Raw genomic sequence first — 9586 nt, 5'->3', positions numbered from 1 at the left:
CAGTCCTCGCCAGTCTCTGAGTCAGATTCCTCCTCTCTTGGAGAACTTCAAAGTCCTGATGGCTTCTAGGTAACCCTGTTTATCAGTTACAGCGCTCTGCTTTCTTGCCTTTCTACCAGTTCCCTTTGTGGCAGAGCAGCAACCAGGCCTCTTTGAAGGGAGTGCGCTAGAAGGGGTACCAGCCCCTCCTTTGCTAGCAGCAACAGGTACCAAACCCTTTCAGTACATTTGACCAGCTTCATTCCTGCCCACCTTTACAGATTCTAAGGCCCATTGTTTTCCTTTAACCAGCAAGCCAAATGACACTGACCTGTATTATTTAATTCAGCACAGGCAGGGGGAAGGGCCCATGGAATCTCTGCCCTGAGGAACTGTGAGCCTCACCTTTAAATGTCCCAATCAGACTAGAAAAGCCGTAAATACCTTTTAAATCTACCCTAGAATTCCAAAATTCCAACCTAGCGCAGAATATACTTCCACACTTACATGAACAAATAATTATACCCAAGTAGACATATAAACACCAAATAAACATCCATACTTACATCCTTTCAGTGAACAAATACTTTTACAGTCTTGGGATCTTGAGCAGACAGGAACAGATGGGGAGGGCTTCCTTTCTCACATCCTAGGACAGGACTTTTGACCTATGTCTCATCCAGATAGAAACGGTCCACATTTATATCACAAAATACCAACAAATCAGTTTCAGTTGTGTAGCCAGTCTGAGTTTTGACTTCTCTCTGGAAGTCTCAGAGATGGTGAATACCATCTAGAAGCTATTAATCCATTCACACAGTCCCCCAAAAGTTAAAGAGGAAGGAAAGAATCATTCAATGTCACTCAAGAGGATTTCGGCGAAACAACAAAATTGACAGATTAAACATATTGGAAAACCAAGGCCAGAAGTACCCTCTGACGTTTCAGGGGTACCAAGGAAGGAGAAGTTAGGCCACAACCAGCCCTTCTCACAATCCACCATTAGTGACCAGTCCCAGCTCACTGGTCTACCATCCATTTAACATTTCTTTTTTCCTCCTATCACACCAAGGCCATGCTTTCCAGGTAGCTAGAACTTTTAGCCTTAATTTTTAGGTGATTAGCACTAGTTAAACAATTTTAAACAACAAAGATACATATTTAAGTAAACACATTATCTAGAACCTAGGTTAAACTTAGGCATATCCTGGGTCTCCCAAATACTGAGTTGGCAAGGTAACTGGAGCCCTTTAAGATCAGTATGAAACCACAGTTTCTACCTGAAAGACTTTGACATAACCTTTAATTGTCCTTAGTTTAAGGAAAGCAGTGTTTTCTAGATTTCATTTCTCAATACTTAACCAACAGATTTAATTCTGTCTTCTAGATTTTTCATGAGGCAAATTACTTTTTACTTTCAAGCGGCTCTGGAGAACCACATTCGAGCCTTGCAAGACAGGTTTTTGGCCTCCCTGGTCTTTTCAGATGTAAATTGACCACATTCTTTAAGATTTTGCTGCAGGCAGGAGGCGACTATCTCCTCCCTCCATTAAGAAAAGCTTTCTTAATTAACAAAGGACCAGTTTTTTGTTTTTTTTCCCCTTTGGAAAAACTGTTCTTTATTATGGATTAGTCTTGGGATTTATCCTGCACTTTTGAAAGGAGACGCTAGCTTAAAACCCTATCCAAAATTGGACGGTGCGCACATTAGTTTTAAGCCAGCTTTTCTCCCTACACGTGCACAGAAATCCCAGACGCATTTACCTGGGGAGGGGGTGACCTGTTTCCACAGACCCTCACTCAGGCAGCCGCCGACTGCCACACAAAGGAGGGGTGAGAGCAGTCCCCCCTCCCTCCACATTCATACACTTTCATTAGACATTCATTCAGAGTTTAAACAATCCATTCAACTCCTAACAACTTCCCCATTCCTGAGGGAGCTCTAAAGCCTCCCCCAATCTCCTTGAAATTATTAATCCAGCAAGTCCACAAAATAAAACGGAAACACAAACAACTAAAGGGCCCAAAGAAATACAGCCTTCCAACTCCATGGAAGCAAAAAACAAAGACAAAAAACAAAACAAACCCAAAGCCAGACGTTGGCTGCGCGCCAACCAGCAGGAGCGACCCGCCTTTTCTCAGATTGAGGGGTTTCTACAGACCTTCCGACTCCGCGGAAGCAAAATTTCCCCTCTTCAGATGGAGGATCGGGGCGCCCCCCGACTCCTCCTGCCTGTCTCAGATTAAGGGGCTTCCTACAGACCTTCCGACTCCGCGGAAGCAAAGCTATACCCCTTCAGACGGAGGATCGAGGCGTCCCTCGGCTCCTCCCACCTGTTGATCCCGTGCATCCACGGGATCATTATTACAGGCATTTACAGGCATTTACAGATTTCAGAAGTGAGCTCACACCAAAACACACGACACACACAAAACACGACCTACCGCGGTCAGTCAGGCCCTCCGGACTGGGAGTCCCATCGATGGTGTTGGGGATCCCGGCGAGCCCCCAAAATGTTATGCCCAGAATTCAAGATCCCCAAGATACCACGCCAGGGAGCCAGTCCGATGCAAAAGCAGAAGGTCCTTTATTGAGTTAGCTAACCCGACCCGGGCCTCCAGTCGACGCAGCGACCGGAAAACCGAGTGATATCCATGGGAAAATCAGGGCTTTAATAGTGAGGGGAGGGGGCTAGCTGTGGGCCCTTCGGATTGGCCAGGCGCCAAGTCGGGTCTTGTTGCACAGGATGTGGTCATCTCTATGGCGCGAACATCCCTTGCTTGTCATTAGAAATCCCGGGCGTGGCCAGCAGGGGCCTGGGCTTCCGGGAAGAAGGCACTCTTCTGAGCACATGGCCTCTGTCCCAACATGGAGGATCCAGGGTAGGATGGAGGGCATAGCCCTCGCCCTTTCACATACATGTGGACGAAAAAAAGGGCCACATGTTAACCTGACTAACTCAGGGAAGGCCTGTGGCAGCCTTGCAAACTTGAGAGACCTAAAGTAACCACAGAGGATGGTCTGAAATGAAAAACATTTCATTAAAAAGCAGTTTATAGTGGGGAGTTGTGTCCTAGGCCAGTATATTCCTTGACAAGATCAACCACAATCTTTGCTGAGCCTACTGTCTTTTTGCATCTAAGATAACGACCTGAAAGGTCAGGGTAACTTGTAACTTCCCTTTTTCCGGACCGCTCAAGGCACAACCAAATGCGCCAGGGTGCCAGGACCAGGCCATCAATTCCTTCATTGTTATAGTTATCATGCTAATTGCTGACTGTTAACCATCCTGTACCCACCTAAGTAAAAGAAGTATATGTCTATCGTTTTATTTTTTATCCAATCCCAGAGGTCCCCCCCGCCCCGCCCCCACTGCTTCGCTTTCTCCCGCCTCCCTAATCTATCACCAATGGATTTCGTGTAACCCACTTACATCTCCTCCTTTGATGGTAATTTATACAACAAGGTGAAAAACTGCCATTCTCTGGAGCATTGAGATTCTGCTCCCTGGCAATTGTTGACAGTTTGGCTCAAATGAACTCACAAAAATTCTGAGCAGGTTGGATGTTGTTGTTTTTACATTAACATACATACTGGGTTTTTGTAAATGTAGAGAGTCAGTAAGAAAAATGGCTTCCTGCTTACGCATAGACCAACAATACACAACAGCCAGACAAGACTTAAACCTGGGTGCCTGGGGTCCAGCACCTGCCCAGCCTGCTATGCAGAATTACCGTACAGAGGCCAGAACTGTGGGTTTGTGGAAGGGATGAGAAGGAGCGGTTCCATTTTGGTCATGTCCAGTTTGAGCTACTAGCATCTGAGAGATATCCGGGTGGGATCCACGCATCTGGTGCATAAGAGAGATCTGGGCTGCGGACACCAGATACGGAGTCACCGGCTCCTAAGATCACCCAGCTAGTAAGTGGCAGAGTTGGGATTCACACCCAGGCTGTGGGACTCCCAAACCCTGAACATAGCCATGTGCAATACAGATGAATTCTTAGATGACCCCAAGGTCTGTGCCAAGGTTGAGATCCTGAAGATGGTGTTACTGCCAGTGGCTGTGGTCCCAGACAAGCCTTCATCCCCTGAACCTCCTTTTCTCATCCCATACCCTTAGGGGCCTCAGAGCCATCCTGCCCTTTGCTCTGCTCTCACAGGCTGTTTGCAGAAATTGGCTCTAGGATCCTGTAGCTTCAATCCGACAGCTTTTAAAATATAAATTAAAGAGAAAGAGAGAGAGAGAGAGAGAGAGAGAGAGAGAGAGAGAGAGAGAGAGAGAGAGAGGAAGAGAGAGAGAGACCTCTATGTGAGAAAGAAACATCGATCGGTTGCCTCCCAAATGTGCCCGACAACCTGTGCTGGCCTCAGTTTTCTCATCTCTAAGGTAAGAAAGAGAATGTCAGCCCAAAGCATTCATGGCCACAGATGGACTCGTGAATTTCAAAGGCGTACACAAGTATGTGGTGTTGCTGTCATTATTACGGTGGTATTGGTTTTTACTGGCTGTTGGGCAGCCCCTCTGACTATGGCAGGCACTGGTAATCACTAAGCCCTTGACTGTGAGCTCTATGAAGACAAGGATCAGGTCTGTCCTGGGTAACTAGGTCTGACCACAGAGCACAGATTGGGGCACATGACATTATGCTCAAGAATAATTGGCTGAAGGAATAATTCAATCCCACATTCATCAGCCTGAGATTCACAAAGCTGGAGCCTTTATTCCATATAACCGTAGGCAAGTCTTTCACCCACAATGTGGTTCTCTGTTTCACTTAGAAACAGGATAACCATACGTTGTAAGGGTCAAATGAAACTATACGGGTGAAGCTCTAGGCTCATTTATGACGTGCTGCTCATCTTACATGTTTGGAGCTATTCTAAGTCGCAAGGACAATCAAGTCAAGATTCACTGAGTGCTTGCGACATTGCTGGCCCAGTGCTGGGCATGGATCTACCTAGATAAAAGCCTCACATTCTGCCTTGAGCAGATCCAAACCTGTGGGCCCTGGGAGCCGAGCTGGCCTGGGTTCCCCTCTGGCCTGTGAGCAGTGATTTCAGATTCAACAGGAGGAGGTCTTTCTCGCTTTCAAAGGACAGCTGGGCTTTCAGGTGTTGAGATGAGTTGAAACTCAAACATTTGGTGAGGGAATGGAGGGAGTCTATATAAATAGAAAGTAAGTAGGAAGAGATTTTATTGAGGGAATGAAAAAAGCTCCTGGCCAGCCTTCAAAGTGGTGCAATTTCATAGAAATCTCCCACTTTGAAATGGCTTGTCCCTAATTCAGAAAGTTTCATCCTCTGTGATGAGCAGAATCTAAAGGGCTCTAGTGGCCTCTTTTTGCTTTAATGGACCTAGGAGCTCCAAGTTTCTATTTTCTACCCTAACCAGAGGCAGAGGGAGCCAGCAGAGGATTGCACAGACACAGACACAACCATGAGGTCATCTGGGGGCATTATTCTAACCAATTATTCTGGAAATAAAAATTTCTTGGGGAGGAATGTGCTAAAGGGTTTTAAAAATAAATCTAGAAGAGAGAAAATACAGAGCTTACAGTTCATTTAAGTTCAGCTTCACAGCGAAGACAGCTTCTAGCATCTGGCTGACACATATGGACCATGGAGGGATTTGTTGAGCACCTATTTAGCTATCAGCTCCTATACCAGGGAGCCAAGAGAGAATAGATTAGTGGTTTTCCCCAGGAAGCAATTCCAAACTGGAAGTGGGTCCCAGTCTACAAAGAACAGTCTCTGCCGCCTTCTAAAGATGTCAGTTCTCACTCATTATGTTCCTTATTGTCTTGGTTAAACATTTTTAAAAGCTTTCTTAGCTGCCCTGCTGGTGTGGCTCCCACTTCAATTCCCAGTCAGGGCATATGCCAGGGTTGCGGGCTTGATCCCCAATGTGGGGTGTGCAGGAAGTGGCCTATCAATGATTCTCTCTCATCACTGATGTTTCTGTCTCTCTCTCCCTTCTTCTCTGAAATCAGTAATAATATAGATATTTTTTAAAGTTTCCTCAGGCTTTCCTGGGGAACACAGTTATATGGCCACGTGTAGTCAAACCATGATAACATCCCCACTTCCCACATCAGTCTGAATGTTTCCACAGTTCTATGCCAAAGAACTCCTGACATCTTTGCCTCATTTACTGCGGGTCATTACTGTGTCCGAGGTTCAGGGGGCCAACCAAGCAGACTACTGTCTAGTCCAGAACATCGTTCTCTAGTTACGGATGAATCCTCCAAGTAGATGGCTTTTGCAGTCAGGGGTCCCCGGTGCCCGTGGCACGTATGAGGCAGGTTCTGCAGTTATTTTTGTGCGGGGGCTATTTTCCCTGGGTTACATTTCTTCACTGAGATTGGCCTCCCCAGGAGTCTCGGTACTGGCTTAGATGCAATGAGGGGACATGGGAAAGATCTTTAGGGGGAAAGAAGGCATCTTGTGAGTTATCTCTTTTCATGGGTAAGGTCATTGCATGTTTCCAAGCAAATGGGAGACGTTCTCCTTCAGCCAGACAGACTGGAGCCCCTGTGGGTACAGTCCAGCCGTCATGCTGGGGTGTCGATCTCTCTTTTCCAGGGGATTCTGCACCTGTTCTTTCTAGTGTTGGTGGTGGCGGCAGTAACAGCCTGCGTGGCAGCCATGGAAACATAGCAAGCCAATGCTAGGGCCAGAGTGACAGAAAGTGTGCTCGTCTGAGCTGAGGTAATGGAAAAAAAAATCAAACCAAACAAAATCCCCTTAATTGATATTATGCCAAAGAAATTCTCACTCTTCTACTTTCTTATCGCAAAACATCTTTAAGTCCAAGCTCTGAGGAGACTTTCATATATAAGCAGACCATTTAGACTAGTCAAGGTATTGAATTCCAAGTCTTGGGTAAGTGTCCCCATGCTGGTGAATTCTCCCCTATCCAGTGTCATGGTCCGCTCACCTGGCTCACCATCCTCAGGCCCCACTCCCATCCGCGTTCTTCCAGTTTCTGCAAGGACATATTAACTTGTGCTTCCTCAAAGTGTGCCAAGTAGATGAACAGCGCCCACGTGCCACCGTCTAAGGGTGGCACTTGTTAATATTACAGCTGTTACTTTACAAACAAGGAAACTGAGCTTCGAGAGGCCAGGTGAGTTGCTCAGGATGATGCCAATAATGAAGGGAATCATGGGATGAAATCCAGGTGTCACAGCTACAACTGTACGCTCTGTCCTGCAGATAACCAATCAACTCAGCAGCAGCCCAATCACTCAAAATCTGAGGGAACATCCATCGAAACAGAAATTCCTACTGCATAATATCAGCCAAGGCCAAGTTAAGATGGGCTTTTATTCACTTACTGTCTCAGATTATGGGAGACCATGTGCCCCCTGGAAGACAAAGATGCTAATGCACAACATCCCTGGGAGGTAAGTGGGGCGAGACTTAACACGTTCACTGCTCAGCTGGGGAGTGTACAGCTCAGAGTTGGACTGTTTTGCTGGAGTCTTACAAGTTTCCAGGGTGGGGCTGCCATTCTAGCCCAGTCTCTTCTACTCCAAAGCTCATGTTCTGCCCACTAATCTTCTCCGAGTATTTTCACCTTATTCAACCATTTGTTACTCAGGCTGCTTCAGGTTGAACCGTTACTGATTACCATGTTCCGTCTCCTCTGTCTTCAACTTGCATCCTGTTCACAGCGGGTTGCTATGGAAACATGACATATTATTGGTCTCTCCGTAGGATAGTGACCTGGCATATTTAAAAATGTTCTGAGTCTCTTAGCAACTCGTCCAACATTATCCATCTTTGCCTCCAGGATCTGTTCTTCTGCACCACACATGGAACCTGGATCACGGCGAGCTTCCAGGGATGGTAATGGAGTTTTGAGAGAGGAGGTGAGCATTACAAGCATCACCTACAAACCCCGTTCCATCAACTGCCTGAGCAGAGGCCACCATCACGCGGAAGCCGCAGGTGAGTACCTACAACTGGGGCATCTTATGTGACGGGACAGGGATGCATACCTGTTGGCCTCCTATGTTTGGGCCAGTGTTGGAAGCAGAGACAAAAATTAGGAAAGCTGCCTGTTGCTAATCAAATCTTGGCCGTTTGGGGTTAATTGTTATCAACGTTATTGTTTAGCATCCTGGATTGTCACTGGAGACAATTATTACCAACATTAGTGTCTGGCTTCCTGCAAGTCGGACCTCCCTCCACCAGGCTGGCTTTGTAGGGAGCTTATCGTAGGGCAGAGGTTGGCTCCCTGGACAGGTTGCTGCAGGTATGGGTCAGAGTTCTATGTTTATAGATGGACTGGCCACTGTCTGTACAGTCAGTCTCTCAACATATCTGTCTACTTAAACGCCTTGAAACCAAAGAACGGCCTTAGCTGTGTAGCTCCAATACCTAACACGGCATCAGATAAATGCGGGTTGGTGCGTGGATAGGAGGAAAGACAGAAGAAAGGAAAGAAAAAAGAAGGGGCAAGAGGAATGGAAGAGTGAAGCATAAAAAGGGAGCATTTCTGTTGACATGAGCAAGAGGATGGACACTGGAATAATACACGTCTGAGGGAAATGGTGAATAAATTGGCTGGACAGGAAGCAGTGGTTCCTGTAAGTGGGTAGTGTTGAACCCAGCTGATTTATAATAATTCTCTAGATGAGCCCCATGCAGCAGAGAAGGGGCTGTCTTTAAGTGGTCAGGAGTGAAGACAGATAGGGTCGGTCATACAGCCAGGGGCCAAGGGGACACAGAAAAGGATGCTCTAATGGAACTCAAATCCTTTAAAATGCAGTTGTAGTTAATAAAACGACTTGTTTTGAAATATACTGTGACATTATCGAGCTTCAGGGAAATAATCTAATACACTACCGTGCCTCTTCTGAGATTTTCATTAGTTTTCTGAAAACCTTGCGTTTTATAAACCCGAAAGGATAACCCTTTCCTGGGTGGAACTTGGCGCCCAATTTCCTGAAGACAGTGTGTCTAAGTGGAATCCGTTCCTGAACCTTTTTTCCAAAATGTGTTCGGGGGGTGGGGGTGGGGTGGAGTGGGGGACAGGTTTATTAGCCAATTCCTCATCAACAAGCTTCTCAGGTCAAACTGATTTTGGAGGATCTCTGCCTCTCCCTTGGGTGTGGAGAGGCTGATATCCTACTGAAGACTTTGCCGGACATTGAAAGCCCTGAAAAATCTTGTAATTAAAGACTAGTGTTTGGGTATTTTTTTAAAAAATGCATTGCTTCCAAAATTTAACCAACCGTGGAATTCTGTTTCTGTAAGACACCTAGTTTTGTGATACCCACTTGGGTATTACTGCATTAAATTTTGATTTTCATGGGTGCCAAAATTCCATGGAGAAAACAATACGGAAGCATGTCTGCATGGCTAGCTACTTGCTCACCCGAGTGCCTTTTTTTCTTATCTTACAGTTTGGAAGGTGCCTTTGTAACATTATCTCTTTCGATCCTCAATTGTCTAGTGAGAGAATCAGAGAAGAGATCATTATTCCCATTTTACAGTTGAGAAAACTGAGGCCTAGAGTATGGTTCATATGAATGGATAAGGGACTGAGTGTATTAGTGAGCTGAACATACATCCAATCTTGGCTTGGAGATTTTT

Source organism: Myotis daubentonii, chromosome 17, assembly GCF_963259705.1.
Source record: "Myotis daubentonii chromosome 17, mMyoDau2.1, whole genome shotgun sequence".
NCBI lineage: Eukaryota > Metazoa > Chordata > Mammalia > Chiroptera > Vespertilionidae > Myotis > Myotis daubentonii.
Note: the sequence above shows the minus strand (reverse complement) of the source record.